The sequence below is a fragment of the Protopterus annectens genome, chromosome 10.part0 (genome assembly GCF_019279795.1).
Source record: "Protopterus annectens isolate FY-2018-M chromosome 10.part0, PAN1.0, whole genome shotgun sequence".
Lineage (NCBI taxonomy): Eukaryota > Metazoa > Chordata > Ceratodontiformes > Protopteridae > Protopterus > Protopterus annectens.
The window spans coordinates 1,760,843,917-1,760,867,203 of NC_056744.1; positions in this window are offsets into that span (position 1 = coordinate 1,760,843,917).

Consider the following 23,287-nt stretch of genomic DNA (forward strand, 5'->3'; position numbering starts at 1 on the left):
GCATTATGTTTGATGTATCAGATACAACTGTTCAGGCATTCCTAACCTGTTATACCTACCTTTTACAATACCTCTGACCAGTGTTATCTATTTGTTGTACCAGATCTGACATGCTTTATCAAGCCTGACATTTCAAGCATGTCCAGTGTGACTTACTTCCTTATCAGTCCAGGCCAATATTATCTTTAGGTAATACATGATAGTTATATACTAGGCTAACAGTCTGCAGATCAAACCCTGTACCTTGTATCTATGAGGTAAAGACCTTCACTATTCTGACAACCCTACCCATCTGTCTGCTTTTTCTGCTGCAATCAATATTACTTGCTGTTGTATCAGCCATGGTCAGTATTATCTACCTGTGGGGTCATCCCTGGTGACCACCAACTGCCTATAATATTAGCCCTGGTTATTATTACTTAAACTTTGAATCAGGTCTGATCAGTACTATTTACCTGGATTATCAGCCTTGGTCACTATTACATGACCACTGTACCTCCCCTTGTTAGTGACACCAGTCTGCTGTATCCTTCTTGGTCAGTATTATGACCAGCCTGCTGTAACCTTCTTGGTCAGTGCTATGGCCAGCTTGCTGTAGCATTCTTGGTCAGTATTATGACCAGCCTGCTGTAACCTTCTTGGTCAGTGTTATGACCAGCTTGTTGTAGCATTCTTGGTCAGTATTATGACCAGCCCACTGTAGCATTCTTGCTCAGTATTATGACCAGCCTGTTGTAGCATTCTTGGTCAGTATTATGACCAGCCTGTTGTAGCATTCTTGGTCAGTATTATGACCAGCCTGCTGTAACTTTCTTGGTCAGTATTATGACCAGCCTGCTGTAACTTTCTTGGTCAGTATTATGACCAGCCTGCTGTATCTTTCTTGGTCAGTATTATGACCATCCTGCTGTAGCATTATTGCTCAGTATTATGACCAACCTGCTGTAACCTTCTTGTTCAGTATTATGACCAGACTGCTGTAACTTTCTTGGTCAGCATTATGACCACTCTGCTGTAACTTTCTTGTTCAGGATTATGACCAGACTACTGTAACTTTCTTGGTCAGTATTATGACCAGCCGGCTGTATCTTTCTTGGTTAGTATTATGACCAGCCTGCTGTAACTTTCTTGGTCAGTATTATCTGCATGCCTCATCTACAGTGTCACCTGTGGTGTTTTGCAGTGGTAGTAGCAATGCCTCCTCCAACATGCTGTACTGGACTTCTGACTACTGATACTCCATCTCAACGATAACTTTTGAAGAAGGGGAGACTTTTATTTATTTTATTGTCTAACTCTTTTCCTTTTCAGGGCAAAGAGCTGACAGGTACAGGTTTTATTTTATATTGAAGCTCTCCTGTTTCATTTTAATGATGTAGGGAACTTCAAGGGTTTTTTTGGGTTTCCTACATCTGTGAGTGACAGCTGTTTGACCCAGTTACTGACTGTGTTTTCAGCTATTTAAAATTATTGTTGAGAGCAACATGAGTGGAGCAGAAACATTCTGTGATACTGGGAAACTGGGAAACCGGAAATCTATTTTTGCATCTATCAAGGAGACATTGTCTTTTATCATCTCTACTATAATGTTGATATTTCCATATTTCATTCTGCATTTGATTTATCCCTTGTAGATTATCTTCTTGAATATGGATAACTAGAAAATTTACTAAATAATAACTTTTTGGTAGAATGTAATAAGTGTGGTGTTTTCTTAATAAACAAAACTCAACATCCATAGTACTTGTTTAAACTGAAGTAGAAGGATTTAAATGACATACTGAAAGGAAAACACCTTTATAGATGAATGCACTTGTGCTTTTAATAAAACAGTTGAAACTCTAGCCATGTTTATTGAATGCTAGCTGGATGGTTGTTAAGAGAAATAATAAGCTAGCTAAGCATAATTTAGAGATAGTTAGAAGTGGAATGGAACCCTAAGATTTATGTGGCATTATTAATTGTAAAAGAAAGGTAGATGCCACAAGTGACAATGCATATTTAGAACACACAGTCATTTCCAATTCTCATTATGTTAGGGGTGAAGAAAATTCTGCTGATGATCTGGACTGTATCGTTGATAAGTTATCTAGATTGGGAAAACGGAAATAATCAGATTCTGATGGAAGAAAAAAACAGCCTGTTATACAAAGACTGTAGCAACAGCAACCATTAAAGATGCAGTTGATATATATATATATATATATGTATATATATATATATATATATATATATATGTATATATTACATATTATATATAAAACGCTAATGATATTCTTGGTGTTTCTGATGATGATAAGAGGAAGTAAGAAGCAAGTGCTGAATTTAATTTTTCTGCTAATTCTAGTTTAGTTGATAGACTGTACCTGGTAAAGAAGTGAAACAGAAAAAACAAAATTAAACATATATTACCAAATAAAAAACTTAGATAAGAAAACTCCATTTGATGTGCTTTACTAGTAACAAATATCCATAAAAGGAGTTAAAAAATAAATAAAGATAAGACGAGGATAGGCTGAAAGACACTGGTTTACAGTATGACATGTTGGCTACTTAAGCAATAACTGACGACGTGGTGTGGTATATTGAAGACTTTCTCATGGTCGGTGTGGTTTAATTACGAGGGCGAAGCCGAAGTGATTAAACAAAGGCAACCGTGGGTAAATCTTCAATATACCACAACCATGGAGTTCGTTATTGCTATTATAGAATGACATTATTTAAGAAAAAAAATACTTGCTTTTCTTAAATAATGTCTTCATATAATGGTGGATTGCTGTTCTTCCGCCGGTTGTGGTATACTGCTTCTGTGTTTTGATGTAATGTGCACGCATATGGGACTTGTATTCCCATGCATACCCAGTACATCAAGGCTTTGAAACAGAAGTAATGGAGAAAAGAAAGTCTCCGTTGCTCCATTTTCTCTCTTTTTTTATTCTAAAAAAAAAAAAGGTTTTGGGGCAGTTTATACCAATAGAAAAAAGTCCGGGGGACTGGATCTTTTTCTATTGGTATATCGTGGGATTTACAATGGGCATGCTGGTTGGGCTGGCCAATCAGCATACACGTTTTAGAATATTAATAGGGAGACATTGTGTAATTCTGGTTCATCAACAAGTGATAACGTCATTGAGTCCACTCATATTAAAATAGGTCATCTTTAATTGACTGCTTGGATAAAGAAAAGGATATAAGAATTGCAAATAATCTTGTTCCCTGCTGTAGCTCAGATGGCCTCTTACTTATGTATGAAGATAGATACCCTTTTGAGGAACAAGAAATGAGTATGAATAAATCACAAAGCAAAAAAAAATAATAAAGGGCACTGGGTGGTGTTAATGATGATCACAGGTCTTTGCTGTTAATATTAGTGAGGTAGGAAAGGAAGACATGATATTAGCAGATTCCATTTTAAAACAGAATATAAGGAACTTGCCGGATCTAAATCCATTCAGCATCAGAGGTAGGAAAGGAAGACATGATATTAGCGGATTCCATTTTAAAACAGAATATAAAGAACTTGGATCTAAATCCATTCAGCATCAGAGGTAGGAAAGGAAGACACGATATTGTTGGATTCCATTTTAAAAGAGAATATGAGGAACTTGGAGGATCTAAATCCATTCAGCATCAGAGGTAGGAAAGGACGACATGATATTAGCGGATTCCATTTTAAAACAGAATATGAGGAACTTGTCAGATCTAAATCCATTCAGCATCAGAGGTAGGAAAGGAAGACATATTAGCGGATTCCATTTTAAAATAGAATATGAGGAACTTGTTGGATGTAAAACCATTCAGCATCAGAGGTAGGAAAGGAAGACATGATATTAGCGGATTCCATTTTAAAACAGAATATGAGGAACTTGTCGGATCTAAATCCATTCAGCATCAGAGGTAGGAAAGGAAGACATGATATTAGCGGAGGAACTTGTTGGATGTAAAACCATTCAGCATCAGAGGTAGGAAAGGAAGACATATTAGCGGATTCCATTTTAAAACAGAATATAAGAAACTTGTCGGATCTAAATCCAGCATAACAGTCTTCTCATTACGTGGCCTGAAACTGACTGATGCTCCAAACTTACTGCAGAAAATAATTGTTTGTAACGTTGGGTATAGACACTTCATACTTCACATTAGTACTAATGATTTAAGGGCATCACCTTTGAATGAAAAGAAATGTAATATTTCATGGATTTTGGAAACCATGGTAAATTACAAAATATCAGTTACTTTTGGTAAAATAATACCTTCCCTAAGATGGACAGATTACTGTCATTCTAAGACTCATTTTTTTTAGCATTTGGCTTAGAACGTTGGGCCTGGTTTATGCTATCCCTGTTTTTAAATTACAGGAAGACTTTACCATTATGAGGGAATGTTCAGTCCTGATAAAATTCATTTAAGTCATTACAGCAACAGGTTTTATCAGGTAGAATATCAAATCATATTGTCTCCTTTTAGTGTTCAAAAAGGTTGAATAAAGAAGTAAAGGAGTTAATAATTAAGATGCTACTTGTGCAATGCCCAAAGTTTGGTTGACACATACACTAAATTTAATTTATTATTCCCTAAGGAAAACTATAACTTCATAGCTATTACAGAGGTGTGGTCTCTACCCAACATTTCTTTTCCAAATTACATTGGTTATATTATATTAGCACAGACAAATCCAGAGGTGGCAGTATGTTGGTTCCAGTTCAAAGTTCTACACAGTCGAGAAATGGCTTCTACATCGATACCTCATTATGAATCCCAAAAAAACAAAACTGTTACTATTTACTCCCACCCTTAGTGCCTCCCCACTTAATTTCACTATCACATCTAGCAATGGCACTATTATATCTCCTGACTGTACTACTAAACTTCTTGGGGTTCTAATTGACAACAACCTTTCCTTTGATTCCCATATTAACAGTACTATAAAAACAGTCAACAAAAAATTAGGATCCCTATACAGGATTAAATCCTTTTTGACTCCACTAGCCAGGACCACCATTGTCCGTACTCACTTAATCCCTACCCTTCTCTATGCCTCGCCTATATATACGAAACTATGTAAAAACAACATCAACAAGCTAGCAATCTCCTACAATAATATTGCCAAATTTGCAACTGGGTCTGCCCTCAGAGCCCATCATCGTGATAATCTGAAACAGCTAGGATGGCTAGAACTGCCAAATACAATACTATTCAACCAGTTAACAGTTACCCACAAGATTCTGTACTAACCTACTAACACACCAATACTTAATAACCTAATCACCCCCTATAACAACCTCAAGACCATACACTCATCAAATAAACTACTTGTACAAATAAGTAAAGCTAACAACTTGGCTGGTGACTCCTAGTTCGCCAATACAGTGGGCAAAACCTGGAACTCCCTCCCTAAAGACCTAACTACCATTACCTCTACAACATTATTTAAAAGCAAACTGAAGCCATACCATAAATCATAGTGGCTATGCCCTTAGTCTAACCCTGACTACCTACCTCTATTTTTCTCAAAGTATTTATCGCCATAACTGAATAAACTAGTTACTTTTCTGTTAACTACCAAGAGAGTGTATAAGCTACCTACTTTTTCTGTTAACTACAAAGAAAGTATTCTCTTATATTAAATTCTTATTAGCAAAATAATTGAATGGCTAACCATAGCTGAAATGTACCATGATTCTGTTTACAGAAATGCAACAAAATGTAATGAATGGGATGATTATCTGCAAATTTAGCTGTATTTGTAAATGTTACATATTATAAATGATAGTGTGTTTTTTCTTTGTTGGAGCTTTTCTCCCCGGGCCTCCACTGAAAATAAATATATATCCAGTTGGTCTAGCCCGGTCAACAAATGTAAAATAAAAAAATAAAATAAAAATAAAAATCATCTGTAATTATGTCAGATGGTAAAACTGAAATAGTAGTTGTAGACATTTTCTCAAACACAGATGCAATCTAATTTGTGGTATGATGTCATAGGTCTAGTAGGGTTAGAAATGCCCATAGAGAGTTTTTGGTATAATAGATATATGGATGAGAAAGCGAAAATGTACCCCAGGACTGCCTTCTGTACTATTAATGGACCGAGGCAGCTTATAAATGTATAAGGTTTCTTGATTACAGCATACTGGCCATCTTAGGAGGTTTTAATTATCCTTATATAAGCTAAGGTGGATTTAGTACATCGAATTGTTATGCAAGGCATTTTTGGACATATTAAGCTTCTGTCATTTAATACAAGTTGTGAATGTGAAAACAAGAGACAACATTTTAGACTTAGTAGCCTCTAATATTCCTGAGGTTACTACTGATTTAGAAATTGGACCCTTCTAGGCAAATCTGATCATAGCTCTATAACCTTTTCTCTAACTAGTCTAACATCTTTTTGTAATACTATCAAAACAATTGATCTCAAAACTTTAGATTTTGAAAATATTAAAAAGAAAATTCTTCGGGTGAATTGGAGGTCTCTTCTTTCAAATAATGATTATAATGATTATGGTTATGCTGAACTTCGACAAATTCTAAAGAACACTTGAAATATGTTGAAAATCTTGCAGTCAAAAATTCTCTAAATGGTGAAGTGGAAAATTAATAAAATTATAAAAGAAGTAAAAAAGGTGTTTCTGTAAAGGTTTCCTACCTATCATAATAAATCAAACTTAAAGTTTAAAGAAAGTAAAGAATCATTTTAAAAAGGAAATGGTACAGTATGGAATGAAGGTGTTTAAAAAGAGGCCTACTATAGTTATATTAACTCACTTAGAAGGATTAAAAACCCTACCTCATGAATAGAATTTAACAATTAAGTTATAACTGACAAACATAGGATTGTTGAAATGTTTACAGATTTTTCTAGTACTGAGGACAAAATAGAAAATATGGATATTTTGATAAGAAAGTTGCATTCTTGTTACATTTGCCCTGAAAGGACTTTGACCATGATGCATACTTCATTTAAGAAGATTAAAAGTAACACATCATTGGTCCCACACAACATACCAGCTATTATGATAAAAAGACGGGACTTTATTTTTTACTTCCCATATTGTTGAACATCTTTAATAAACTCTTGTGAATGGCATAGTTCCACACACATGGGCAAATTTAAACATTATAACAATTTGAAAGAAAGACAAAGTTTCTGATATAAACAATTGTAGACCAGTGAGTCGCACTTCTATCTGTAAATGCTTTGAGAGAGGTATCATAAGTCTGATACAAGATGAAAGTAAATGTCCAGAAATTGCTGACGTACATCAACATGGGTTTCTAAAGAGAAGGTCTGTATTAACTAACTTGATTAACTTTTATGAACAAGTTACAATCAGTACTGATGATGCTTTCTGCTGTGATGTTGTTTTTCTAGATTTAGGTAAGGCATTTTATTCTTTCTCACAACCCATTTGTTATTAAGCAGGTAATGAATTGGTTTACTCACAGAAATCAATATGTGGTATTAAAAGGGCAGATGTCAGGTCCAAGGAAAGTACATAGAGGTGTTCCTCAGGGTAATGTGCTTGGTCCTATTTTATTTAATCTTTTATTTTCTACTATTCCATTGAATATGTCATTTTTGGTAAAATAAATATACAAATGACTGAAAAATAATATTTGTAATAACAAAAACAAAGACTGTGAGGAAATTAGCTTAGATGTTGGTATAGCATTTAGTATTGGCAAATGTAAAATTATATATTTTGGTAAACCAGTAATTAAGCAGAATATAGCCTCTCAAGACTGGACTCTGGGAGAAGTCTCCTACCATAGTAATTTCAAATAATTTTATAGGTTCATATAGTAAGTACTAGGCTAGCTTCCCTGTCCAGCCATTTTAAGTCTAGTCGGTTTCCCTTTTGGTACTCAGAATAACCTATCCCATTTGGCTGTAAATTGGACCTACCCATCTCATGGTCAATAATTATATATTAGCTCTAATGAGAATACCTGGGATCATACCATAGACAATTTGAGGGACCCCTGTACGAGATAAAGAATATATGAGCTGCATCTGTCCAGTAGTAGAGCAGAGGGCAGTCCTGGGGTACATTTTCTGTTTCCTATCTATACATCTAAGTTGTGCTTGAAAATGGACAGGGATGAACTTTGTTTTATATGGACGAGGAGTCTGTTCCATATCAGCTGTATCCCTTGCGAAATATACCTGTCCCTCTAAACCATTCTGTTGATGTTGCAGAAGAGGTTTAGATTCCTAGACTGACTATTTCTAAAACATTTTGACTTGCTGATGTTCACTAAATCCATCATTAATGGGTTGGAGCATGAACTGTATGTCAGGCACAGGTCACCTCTTTTCTTTTTCTAATAACCTGTACATAGTTATTAATAAATCTTTGGCACAAATGGGTAAGCTCTTACAGATAACATTGAATAGAGATAATCATATTATTTTTAATTTATATAAAACATTTATCAGACCTTTTTTGGAATACAATAATTATTTTTGTATAAATTCAGAAAAAATGTAAATAGAATAAACTTCAAAAAAAGTTGACAAAGAAAAGCAAGATTATTTAATACTAAATACTCTGACAGACTTAAAACTTTAAAATTTTTCAATTTTTCAATACGCTGAAGGCAGTCTAGAGGTAGAATGATTCTGGATTACAAGGCTTTTAGATATGAAAAACTTATGTTAGACCTGGAATTACAGGAAAGTCTTAGGACTTCTAAATATAGTGTTCTAAAGTTTAAAGTTGGTATTAATAGAACTAAATTAAAACAAAACGTTATAATCGTTGCCTGTTTTGTGGAATCACTTACATCTTTCTGTATGTTCCTCACCTAACAATGATCTTTTTAAAAGAAATTTAGACTTGTGGGTTGGAACTGAAACTTACAATCCTTTTTTTCAGTCTTTGTTCCTCAAAGGCCTTAGGGCCAGAACACAGATATAGAGTTTATGAATTAATGAATTTATGAACTCCTGAAAGAAATATTCCCTCACTTTCTTGGGTTACTCTGCTCAGTGCTCCTAGGCAACAGGATTTTTACATTGAAAAATAACAGAAAATAATTCAAATTAGAGTGTTATCATTATTGTGAGGACCTGTCTTAGCCATGTTGGTGAGCTGTCTCCTGGTAGGGTATTACAGAAGGGATACAGCACCACCAGTGTCTCACATCTCACCCCTGATCATGTTCCTCATAATTACTTATGCCCCATGACATGTTGCTCCTTTGGCCAACACCCCATGAATGTTGTGAATTTGCTTTAGCGAAGTCAGCTATTCCAAATCCAAACTCTGCACATACACCAAATTAGCATACTACTGTACACTGCACATACACACCATATTAACTTACACCTGTACACTGAACATACACACCATAACATACTCCTGTACACTGCACAGTTACTGCACATGCACACTATATTAACATATACCTGTACACTGCACACACACACACACACACACACACACACACACACACACACACACACCATAATAACATACTCCTGTACACTGCACAGTTACTGCACATACACACTATATTAACATACACCTGTACACTGCACATACACACCATAATAACATACTCCTGTACGCAACACAGTTACTGCACATGCACACCATATTAACATAATCCTGTACACTGCACATACACACCATAATAGCATACTCCTGTACACGGCACATACACACCATATTAACATACTCTTGTATAATGCACATGCACACCATAACGACATACACCTGTACACTGCACACACACTCCATATTAATGTACTCTTAAACACTACACATAAACACTGTAATAACATACTCCTGTACACTGCACATACAGACTATATTAACATAAACCTGTACACTGTACATACACACCATAATAACATACTCCTGTGCACTGTACATTTACTGCACATACACACCATATTAACATTCTCCTGTACACTACACATACACATTATAGGTTCATAGGTTCATAGGTTCATACTAGGCTATCTGCCCTAGGGCATTTATAAGCCTAGCCCAGAGATTTGTGGCTTTCACCACCCCTTTAGTTTGAAGGATACTATGCCCATTATTTTGCTGTGCCTCTGTCAAGCAGTGACACTGAGGTTATCCCTGGGGTATACCTGTGATCTTCCATCCATTGGTCAAGATTTCTCTTGAACAAAGCCAGCGAGGTGCTCTGCCTCACATGTACCGGGATTTTGTTCCACAGCATAGGGAGTCTCTGGGTGATGAATCTGTCCCTCCAGCACGTCCTATTAATAGCCGTGTTGAGGTTTAAGTCTCTTGCCCTTGTAGTTCTGATGGATTTAGATCTTTTGAGGTGAAGCATGTTCATTAATTCTGGGTTGGACATGGAGGTCACCTCTGAGCAGACGGTGAGAGACTGAATAGAGCTGGAGTTCCTTCAGTCGGGCAGCATAAGACATATTTTTGAGACCCTTTATCCTTTTGGTGAGGAACTTTTGGGGCCTTTCCAATTGCTGCAGGTGTTGGGTCAGATACATTCCGAATGGGGCATTGTACTCAATCATTGGTCTGATGAGTGATGAGTACAGAGCGATGACCTCCCTTGATCTAGATGTGAATCCCTTCATGATCAGGTGGGCAATGTAGAAGGTCTTCCTAACTACTTTGGCAACGTGAGTGTCAAACGAAAGGTTACTGTCAACCTGGGTCCCCAGATCCCTGATAACCTCTTCAGTGCTTAGTGGATTGCCACCTATATGGTAACTAGGGGTAACCTTGTTTTTCCCAAAGGGTATGACTATGCATTTTTTGGCGTTTAACTTTAGGCCATGGCTCTGGCACCAGTTATCCATTTCTATGTTAACATACACCTATACACTGCACATACACACCATATTAACATGCTCCTTTACACTGCACATACAGACTGTATTAGCATACACCTGTACACTGCACAAACACACAATAAATAACATACTCCCATACATTGTACATGCACGCTGTAATAACATACTCCTGTACACTGTGCATGCACATCATATTAACATACTCATATACACTGCACATACACACCATATTAACATATTCCTCTACACTGCACATAAACAATATATTAACATGCTCTTATAAACTGCACATAGACACCATACTAACATTCTCCTATACACTGCAAATACATACCATAATAACACACTTTTGTACACTGCATATACACACTATATTAACACACTCCCTTACACTGCACAAACACATTGTATTAGCATACACCTGTACACTGTACATACACACCATAATAACATACTCCTGTACATTGTGCAGTTACTGCACATTCACACTGTAGTAACATACAGCTGTACACTGTACATACACACCATATTAACATACTCCTTTATAGTGCATATGTACACTATATTAACATATACCTGTACACTGCACAGCTACTGTACATACACACCATATTAACATACTCTTTTACGCTGCACATAAACACTGCATTAGCAAACACCTGTACAATGCACATACACACTATATTAACATACACCTGTACACTGCACACAGACACAGTATTAACATACTCCTGTACACTGCACATACACAGTGTAATAACATACTCTTGTACACTGCACAGATACTGCACATGCACACAATAGTAGCATACACCTATACATTGCACATACATACCATATGAACATACTCCTTTACACTGCACATGTACGCTATATTAACATACTCTTCTAAACTGCGCATACATAACATATTAATCTTCTCCTATAGAATGCTCAAAGGCTCCATATTAATGTACTCCTATACACTGCACATACACACAGTGCTAACATACTCCTGTATGCTGCACATACAGACCACAGTCCTGTAGACTGCATGTATATACCATATTAACATACTGTTGTAAACTTCATATACCCACCATATTAACATACTACTGTACATTCTACACACACCATATAAATATACTCCTGTAAACTGCACATATACATCAAATTATCTTACTCCTGTACACTGCAATTACACCATGTTAACATACTCATGCATATTGTACATATACCATATTAATATACTCCGGTACACTGTGCTTACACCATGTTAACATACTCTTCTATACTGCACATACACACCATATTAATATACACCTTTACACTGCACATGTACACTATATTAACATACACATGCACACTGCACAGTTACTGCACATACACAGTATAGTAACATACACCTGTACACTGCACATACACACCATATTAACATACTCCTTTACACTGCACATGTACACTATATTAATGTACTCTTCTAAACTGCACATGCATACCATATTGATAGTCTCCTATAGATTGCACAGAGGCTCAATATTAATGTACTCCTATACACTGCACATACACACAGTGCTAACATACTCCTGTACACTGCACATACAGACCATATTAACATAATCCTGTACATTGCACATGCACTATGTTAACATACTCCTGTATACTGCACATACACCATGTATTAACATACTGTTGTAAACTGTATATACTCACCATATTAATGTACTTCTATACATTGCGCAAAAACCATATTAATATTCTCCCGTACACTGCACATACATACCATATTAACATACTCTTATACACTGCACATACACATCAAATTATCTTACTCCTGTACACGGCACATACACCAGGTTAACATACTCCTGTATACTGCACATATACCACATTAATATACTTCTGTACACTATGAATATACTACGTTAACATACTCTATATGGCACATACACACCATATTAACATACTGCTGTACACTGCACATACATACTGTATTAATATACTCCTATACACTGCACATACACACCAAAATAACCTACTCCTCTACACTGCACATACACACCATATTAACATACTCCTGTATATTACCCATAAATATCATATTAACATTCTACTGTACACTGCACACACTCTGTGTTAACGTATTCCTGTATACAGCGTGTCTATATTAAATTCTCGAAAGCCAACAATGTTGAATCTGACATTGTCGACACAAGAATAGCGAAACTGCAGAACACTGAGCAAGTAAACAGAAATCTCCATAAGGGGAGATTTCCATTTACTTCAATGTAGTTTGGTCTCGAAGCTGGTATATTTAAGTAGTGGGGGGTGGGGGCTCCCAGGGGGGTGGCCCCATTCCTACACAGTTTAGTTTTTTTTTTTTTTTTTTGCGAACATTCAATGTTTTAACAGTTTGATCACTAAAGGTCAACCTTTAGTGATTCGAACTATTAAATATTCGATGTTCTAATATAGACCCTATACAGCACATACACACCAAATTAACCTAGTCCAGTAAACTGCACCTACTCTGTGTTAACATACATACATACACCATATTGATATACGCCTGAACACTGCATATTCACCATACTAACATTCTCCTGTACAATGCACATAAACTCCATGTTAACATACTCCTGTACACTGCACATAACCTGTATTAACATACTCATGTGCACTGCATATACACACCATAATTACATACTGATGTATACTGCCCACAGACTGGCCACATTCATACAACCCACCAGACATACACAGTACATCCACACAAGCACTCATTCAAACCAAGCACACAATATTTTGAAGGAAGGCTTTGCCCCCCTCCCTCCACACACACACACACATTTTGCATCTGAGGCCTTGCTTCCACATCACTCTAAACAAATATTCTAACTCATCAGTCACCCTAATACTCAAAAAGTAGCAAGAAGACATGTCTGTCCATGCTGTGGTCACACCTCCACACAAGCTCATTTTGTTCACAATACACATTCACTACAAGTTGACACTAGACTTGCATGCACCACACCTTTGTGCAGTACCTCTCCTTACATGTGGCTCTTACTGCTTTCAGAAAAAACTTCAACAAACATCACACCACCAGGGAAGGCCTCACTATTCATTTCTCTTAGTCCAAACACGTCTGTATACACCACAACTTTGTAAACTTCATCACAGATGCCACATTATAAGCCGCATCGACTACTTACTGTCACATACAATAGACTAAAGTAACACTGACATACTCCACCGGTCACACAGTCACCTTTCACTTTTCTTGTCCAGGAAACCTTTTTTGAATCCCCTGCACCTTGGAATTTTGACTAACACTGTACTGCAAGCCCTATATCTCCAAACAGTATTCTGCTATATCCCCTGTGCCTTAGCCTACACTCCATTGCATACCCTAAGTCATCAATGGTTATCTCATTAAATGCCATGAATCCTTATACAATACCTCATAAAAATGAATCCTTGTCCAATACCTCATTTTGCACAGAGAATCCACATCTAGTTACACACCACAACCACTCATAAAGCACCCAGTTACACATCCTAGCTCTGCATAGAGCACTCTAACACAAACCCTGTACCCCATTATATAACCTGAATCCTCATATAATACTCCATTGCACACCAAGTACAGTCTACCAGCACCCAATTACACCCCCCAGATTCTCATACAGCACCCAGTTACACAGGCTAAATCCTCATACTGCACTTGCCTACACAGTACGGGGTGTAGGGTAAGTGCACAGGGGGAGATGGCAGGATGCTTTTGACTAAAGCAATATCATGCACACTAAGTCTTATACAACATGTATCCATGAACATGCATTGTGCCCATTACATACTCTGTACCCTCAGCCACTACCCAATAACACACCCTGAATCCATAGCCAGCATCCTTTATACACCATGAATCCTTGAGTATTACCCTGCTATACACCCTGAATCCTTGAGTAGTACCCTGCTATACACCCTGAATCCTACCCTGCTATACACCCTGAACCTTTGAATAAAACAACACTGCACACCAAAGACATTTCAGCTACTCCCACTAAGCTTGCAACTAAAATTATGTCAATATGATTAGTTTTCATTTATATAAATGTATGATTGCCTATGTCATATGTGATAATTTAATAAAGATGTTTCTTGTTTAAAAAAAGGATAAAAAAAAATAAAACAATTCACTAAGTATCTTGTACACAAGCAGCAATGCCCAATAAGATGTGTGTTACTGTGTAAATAACACATACCCACGGGTGTTCTGAGGCCCAGTGCTTCGGGTGGAGGGTCTCTATACCCCTGGAAGGATGTTATTTACTTAGTAACACACACCCTTTAGGTAGTATTATTGTGCTTACAGAAAGAGCAGTATGTAAAATTGTTTTGTTTCACTTCTTTATTTTTATATTACTATAATATTGTTTTGTATATCTTTTATGTAAAATAGTTCCTCCACCTAATGTGCTGTAGTATATGTAATTGCTATTGGAGGAAGTCTTTTGCCTCCAAAATATAAGTGTGGTAAGCATTTAATATCTACACACATTCTGTCTCAAACATGTGTGCATGTGCACGCACACACTCACGCACGCACGCACACACACACACACACACACACACACACACACACGCACACACACACACACACACACACACACACACACACACACACACACACACACACACGCACACACACACACACACACACACACACACACTCACACGCACACACACACACACACACACACACACACACACACACACACACACACACACACACACACACACACACACACACACACGCACACACACACGCATTCAGCAGAGTACTCTTAAAAACACACAAACCCATTTAATAATGGCATCAATGAAAAGGTTCTTGCCCCCATAACTCTCAGCAGTATAGATTTTCAAAGAATGTGCAGATTTTCCTCACTTTTTTCCTGGTCTTTTAGTTGTAAAATTTGTGGTTTGCTGGCAAATCATTGGGGGTTGAAGTAATTAAATAATGACATACATATGAGTGTCAGACTTTTTTTTCCTTCAGAAAAATACACTCTAAAGCAAAGCATTTTCTTCTAGCAATTTTCTAATTTTGTAACAGCAATGTTTTAAATCTCTTCCTATTTTTGAGACTTTCTTTTCCAATTATTTTAGGTTTTATCCAGATTTCTTGTGCTAGAAGGTTGAGAGGTTTACCTTAATGCTGCCACTGCTCAATCCATCTCTTTCTCTCTCTCTCTCTCTCTCTCTCTCACACACACACACACACACACACACACACACACACACACACACACACACACACACACACACACACACACATCTGCACACATACATACACAGACACACCTTCTCCATTTATGCATGCAAGCACACATATGCAGACATAAACATTAACACACATACACATGCAAACTTCAATTTTCATGCACACAGGAATGCACTCACACACGCAGACATAAACATAAACACACACATATACAAATACACACGTTTTCTTTAACTTTTGTTTTAATTTTACACACGCTAAACAGCAAAAGCACTGTTTAGTGAGTATAAAATAATTGCTCAGTCAATCTCACTGTCACTTTCATGCACACTTACATTCACACACCGACATAAACACACACACACACACTCACTCACACACACACACACACACACACACACACACACACACACACACACACACACACACACACACACACACACACACACACGCACACACACACACACACACACACACACACACACACACACACACACACACACACACACACACACACGCACACACACTTTTCCATTTTTTTCTTTTAATTTTCTATTTGTTTTAATATTACACTTGCTAAACAGCAAAAGCACTGCTTAGTAAGTGTAAAATAATAGCGGCCATTCGCTTTCTTATAGACCAAGCTTCAAGGCAGCATAATATTCTGCTGTGAAGCGTCAGACTCATTTTCAGTGGGCATTACCTGTACATTGACACCTTGCTGGAGAATGCTCTTTCTCCATCAGGGCTGAATGCACAGTTTGTCCATTCACTAAGAATGATTAACTCACTGTTAAACACCCAGCATCCCACTGAACAGACCCTCAGTTACATACCACAACCAGGTAGAGCTATTCACTATCACAACCTGTTTTTGTCTTCTAGCTTTTTCACATAGCCATTTAAAATGGTGATCATGTGTTTGTGGGAACACAGATGCCTCAGAAATGAATAAGACAGTTTGCCACTTCAGCTTACCTGACCTCAGTAAAAAGGTCCCCCGAAAGCTCAGCACTGCACCTTCTGAAAGTTCCCAGGATACAGCTGGGAAGAAGACATGCATTGGATGCTCACATCTCCTGCTTCATAGCACAATAAAATGAATTGGAGAACTCAAATGGTGTCCGCAAATAAATAAAGAAGTACTAAGCCGTAGGATGGCTTTCAGTTTCTTTCTGATCTACATGTGTGCATGCATCTAACAGAAAGCTTCAGAACTGTCAGGAGAGAACCTTGATCCCTATAACTCTGTAACTGTTTCAGACAAATAAACACAAATGTCACTAGTAAAAAACAGAACAATTTTCTGAGTCCAAGGATGCCTTCAGACCTTTCTCATTAGATGATGAAGATACACTTTGGGATGTATCCAGACTAAAATTCTGGGAGCAAATCATCACTCCAACTAGTATTTGTGAATTTCCATTTCCAGAATAAAGCTGCAAATAAATAATTCTCATTTATAGAGCTTTTGACAACGTTATATATTTTCCCTTCTTATTACAATCTGATTAGAAACTTATTTGAATGATTCTTCTGGTGAACGTCTTATAAAAGCAAGCTACAGGAGTGTTAACCAGAAGGAGTCAGAATGTTGTCATTCCTTAGTGGTGAAACATTCACTCCATAAAACCACAAATAAGTACATTTCATACTCATAGCAATTTAGCTTTCATATGTTAAACACCAGATGCTGAAAGTGTCTATACACAAATGCTATACTTTGGGAACTTGTGCAGACACGCATCGCTAGACAGATAGATAGATAAACGGTGGCTGACTGTATAAAATTTAAAATTATATTTTAGCTGTATATGTTTTCCAAATATCAGCAGTTCAGTATTTTTGTTCTTTTTGTTTTCCAAATAAAGTTTTTTCTCCTTTTTCTGTTCTGCCAGTTTAATCACTGATTACTGTACTTAGCAGTTATTCAATGATTCCCCGCGGTCGAGTGTCATTCGAAAGACATGCGTGAATGGGCGTGCCTTCGCTGAAGGTTGGGTGCCGGGCTGGCAACTCGGCACCATAAAAAATCTACTGCCAGTCATTAGCGGACCGGAGTTCCGCTGTGGTGACCCCTAACCAGGAAAAGCCGAAAAGACAAAGAACAACAACAGTGTAGCATTGTAACATTAACCCAAAAATAGTACGTTTTTATTTTATTGGACAGAAAATTTTTGACTAAGCCAGAAAAAAATAGCAACACTTGCTTTTAAGTTTTGGAAACGATAACACATAAATTGAATGCCACTGTCTCCCCTGCCTTACTAGACACACATAACCATCTTAAAGCACTAAGCACATTACAACATGGAAATATGCACAAGCCAAATTAATCTCAAAGTCTCAGTAAATGGATAAGTTGGCCATGTATGTTAGATCATCTCTTTGATCTACAAGTGTGAATCGGCTGACGAAGAATATTCTTTTGTACATTCTCTGTCATCTCACTTGCTCTCTGGTTGATTAGTACAGGGTATTGCTGAAGTCAGTAATGCAGCCTGATGTACGTATCTTATTCTAGCTTTAGATCCTTCCTTCCTTCCCCTTGTCCTGTCTTCTTGACTCTTTCTCCCTCTGACTTGCTTTATGTGAAAGTAAAGTTTAATTATGCTCATTTAAAAAAGAACAACTTACCAGCCTTGGTCAGAGAAGCAAATAGGATTGTTCTCCACAGTAGAATTACGCATGATCTTGAAAATTGCATGTTGTATCGGTGGAATGCTTTCCGTGATGTTAGTTAATGTTTCCACTTAGTCATCTGCATTTAGGGAAAGGCCTCGTTGTGTGCAGTATCTCTAGAATGGTAGTCTAAAAAGGCATTGGCAATAATTACTGCCAGGCCTTCTTGTGGTTACCAACTTTTATAGCACTACAGTCTAAGCACTAGACATAATACCGCTACTGTATAGTTATTTTGTTTACCAGATGAAGAGGATGTTTCTTCTGCTTTATTTTGGAAGAGAAAGGAAGAGAAGCATTTAGCAATGAAGAAACAAAAGAAGCTCAGCATACTGCTTTAGACTTAAAGATTATCTAAGGAAACTAAAAACTTCAAACACAAATTCCTTGAATCTGGATAAAGTGACCAATGATAAAAGTATAATGTTCCCAAGAGCCATCAACTGGAATACACGGCAAACAACATTTTAATAAAACATATAACGTGATGCTGCCAGAGTTCTCTGCTTCCTCAGACATGCTACAGTAACTGCTGCTCTTGTTTAAATAATGATGTTGTCAAATCCAATCAGTTTGCAGTATCTGAAATAAAATTCAAAGACATACACTATATAAACAATCAATAAAAATAGTGGACTAAAATGTAAAAAACTGTAAAAGCTTGCTCTATAAAGTTCGATAGTGTTAAAACTGTAGAATATATGTATAGATGTTAAAAGATGTGACTGAATATAATAATCAATAATTAGATTTCAGGCTGACAGACCACCTGCACTAAATAGTAAGGTTTCACTGAAACCTTTTCTCAGGAACAGGGCTTTGAAGCTTTGATTATAATGTTCAGTCACATCTTTTAACATCTATACATATATTCTACAGTTTTAACACTAACTTTATAGAGCATGCTTTTACAGTTTTTTACATACATTTTTAGTCCACTATTTTTATGATTTGATTGTTTATATAGTGTATGTCTTTTTAATTTTTATTTCAAGATACTGCAAACTGATTGGATTTGACACAGATATATCATTATTTAAACAGGAGCAGCAGTTACTGTAGTATCTCTGAGGAAGCATAGAGGACTCTGTGAAAGCGCTCATGTTTTATATATTTTTACTATTTGTTATTAAAGTGTTGTTTTGCCGTGTGTATTCCAATGAGTTGGTGGCTTTTTTGAAACTAAAAACTTCCTTCACTTTTATGAGAAATGCAACAGGATTACCTTTTATCTAAGAAAGATGGGCAGACAAGGCCAAAACTTAATTTCCCACTCAGTGGATGGCATCTTAAGACAAAAGTATTTATCTCTCTTTCATGTTGCTATATTATTGTATACAAGTGCTCAGTGTGGAAGTAGAACCTACAAACTTCTAATTTCAAGGACCTGCGTAAATCAGGTAAGCTACTGACAATGACAGTATATGCAGTGAGACAAATACCACAATCTCCCAGCAAAGCACTGAAAGGTATGAACCTCACACCATGTTTTTGGATACAGGCACTTAGCAGTGGGTGTGAACACTTAGTCCAAATATCCAACGAAAGCAAAAAATAATGTACCATCTGTATGAGTTATATCTGTATAGTTGTCCTCTATATGGTTGCACATTTTAATGCCATGATTAAAAAAACAGCATTATAAAGTTTGTACCTACAGAAACCAAGCACCATAAATATCAAACACCCTAAAGATCGAGAAATGTATTTCCCCTTCAGATCAAAACCCCTCCATAAAACTAGCCTCAAATTTGTCTGAATGATGGTAACGTTATGGTATTTATCTTAAGGTAAGGTGTAAGGTTAGGGTTGGGGAAGGAACAGGGTTAAGGATTTGGGTTAATACCCATTACTAAGGTGAGCAGGGCGGCTCAGGGATTAGTATGCATTTGCAATACCTAACAAAACATATTCCATATATATGATAATATGACATATGTAAATATACACAGACACACACACACATATATATATATATATATGTATATATATATATATATATATATATATATATATATATATATATATATATATACACACACATACATACACATGCATACACACATATGGCTTCCATTAATTCTGTCATGTATTCCTTTGTGCAAGAGAATGAATTTTATTTAATGACATCCATTTGGTTGAATGTTTTTTTTTTCATAACAGGTAAGTAGATTTTATATTACGTGTGTGTGTGTTTGTGTGTGTGTGTGTGTGTGTGTGTGTGTGTGTGTGTGTGTGTGTGTGTGTGTGTGTGTGTGTGTTGCTAGGGGCTAGGGATAGAGTAGGGGTTTGGCAAGTTGTAGAATAAGGGATAGGTAAGAGATATTGTTAAGGAAAGTCAATTATAATGCATTTCTTTGTGAAGTTTTAATCCATGGCTTTAGCACCTGTCATTTGTTTGCATTAGACCCTCTTGTAGGACAGTGGCGTCGTGGAGGGACTCTGATAAATACGAAAAAAACAAACACAGAAGCGCCCAATGATTTATTAAAACAGACTTAAAGCAAAGCTTTTGGACTACTGCCTTCTTCAATGCTAATAACAGTTCATTAAAATACATCCAATTTATATTAAAATAACATAGATTACATGACACAGGCCACCAATAAGAATAAAAGTTATAAATCAAGACTAGCAATTAACAAAAAAATTTATGCAGACATTTGTTTCCTACATACGTACACTTGTACTTCATTTCTGCACCCAATAGCAAAGAAAATTTATGAATTTAGTTGTTATGGCACCTGTAATGCACATCAAGGTGTTTATTTAACCACATGCATGCAGTGTTAATGGTATTATGTTGGTAAATATAGTCACAAGTTCAAAGAACATATTATAGAACATAAGTATGATATAAGAAGGGGTATTCTAATGAATGCATTAGCAAAGCATGTTGTGAAAATGGCTGTACTCATCAGTTTAAATTTAGGGTAATTAATGTAGTCTATAAGAATATTAGAGGGGGTGATATGAATAACATTTTGGAAAACATTGAATATTCATGGATTTTGAGATTAAAAGCTGATACAACCCCAGGATTAAATAATTCAGTCCGTTTGAAACCTGTTCTGTATAGGAAACAGATGTCTTTGCATTCATTTTTTTGTTAATTGCTAGTTTTGGTTATTATAACTTTTATTCTTACTGGTTGGCTGTGTCATGTGATCTATGTTATTTTAATATAAATTGGATGTATTTTACAGAACTTTTAACTAAAAAAATTCTGGTTTTCATTATTTTTTAAAAACTTCAACAAACATCACACCACCAGGGAAGGCCTCTACTATTCATTTCTCTTAGTCCAAACACGTCTGTATACACCACAACTTTGTAAACTTCATCACAGATGCCACATTATAAGTCAGATCGACTACTTACTGTCACATACAATAGACTAAAGTAACACTGACATACTCTACCGGTCACACAGTCACCTTTCACTTTTCTTGTCCAGGAACCCTTTTTTGAATCCCCTGCACCTTGGAATTTTGACTAACACTGTACTGCAAGCCCTATATCTCCAAACAGTATTCTGCTATATCCCCTGTGCCTTAGCCTACACTTCATTGCATACCCTAAGTCACCAACGGTTATCTCATTAAATGCCATGAATCCTTATACAATACCTCATAAAAATGAATCCTTGTCCAATACCTCATTTTGCTGGAGAATCCACATCTAGTTACACACCACAACCACTCATAAAGCACCCAGTTACACATCCTAGCTCTGCATAGAGCACTCTAACACAAACCCTGTACCCCATTATATAACCTGAATCCTCATATAATACTCCATTGCACACCAAGTACAGTCTACCAGCACCCAATTACACCCCAGATTCTCATACAGCACCCAGTTACACAGGCTAAATCCTCATACTGCACTTGCCTACACAGTAATGGGGTAAAGTAAGTGCACAGGGGAGATGGCCAGGATGCTTTTGACTAAAACAATATCATGCACTAAGTCTTATACAACATGTATCCATGAACATGCATTGTGCCCATTACATACTCTGTACCCTCAGCCACTACCCAATAACACACCCTGAATCCATAGCCAGCATCCTTTATACACCATGAATCCTTGAGTAGTACCCTGCTATACACCCTGAATCCTTGTGTAGTACCCTGCTGCTCCACCTGGATCCTACCCTGCTATACACCCTGAACCTTTGAATAAAACAACACTGCACACCAAAGACATTTCAGCTACTCCCACTAAGCTTGCAACTAAAATTATGTCAATATGGTTAGTTTTCATTTATATAAATGTATGATTGCCTATGTCATATGTGATAATTTAATAAAGATGTTTCTTGTTTAAAAAAAGGATAAAAAAATAAAACAATTCACTAAGTATCTTGTACACAAGCAACAATGCCCAACAAGATGTGTGTTACTGTGTAAATAACACATACCCACGGGTGTTCTGAGGCCCAGTGCTGCAGGTGAAGGGTCTCCGTACCCCTGGAAGGATGTTATTTACTTAGTAACACACACCCTTTAGGTAGTATTATTGTGCTTACA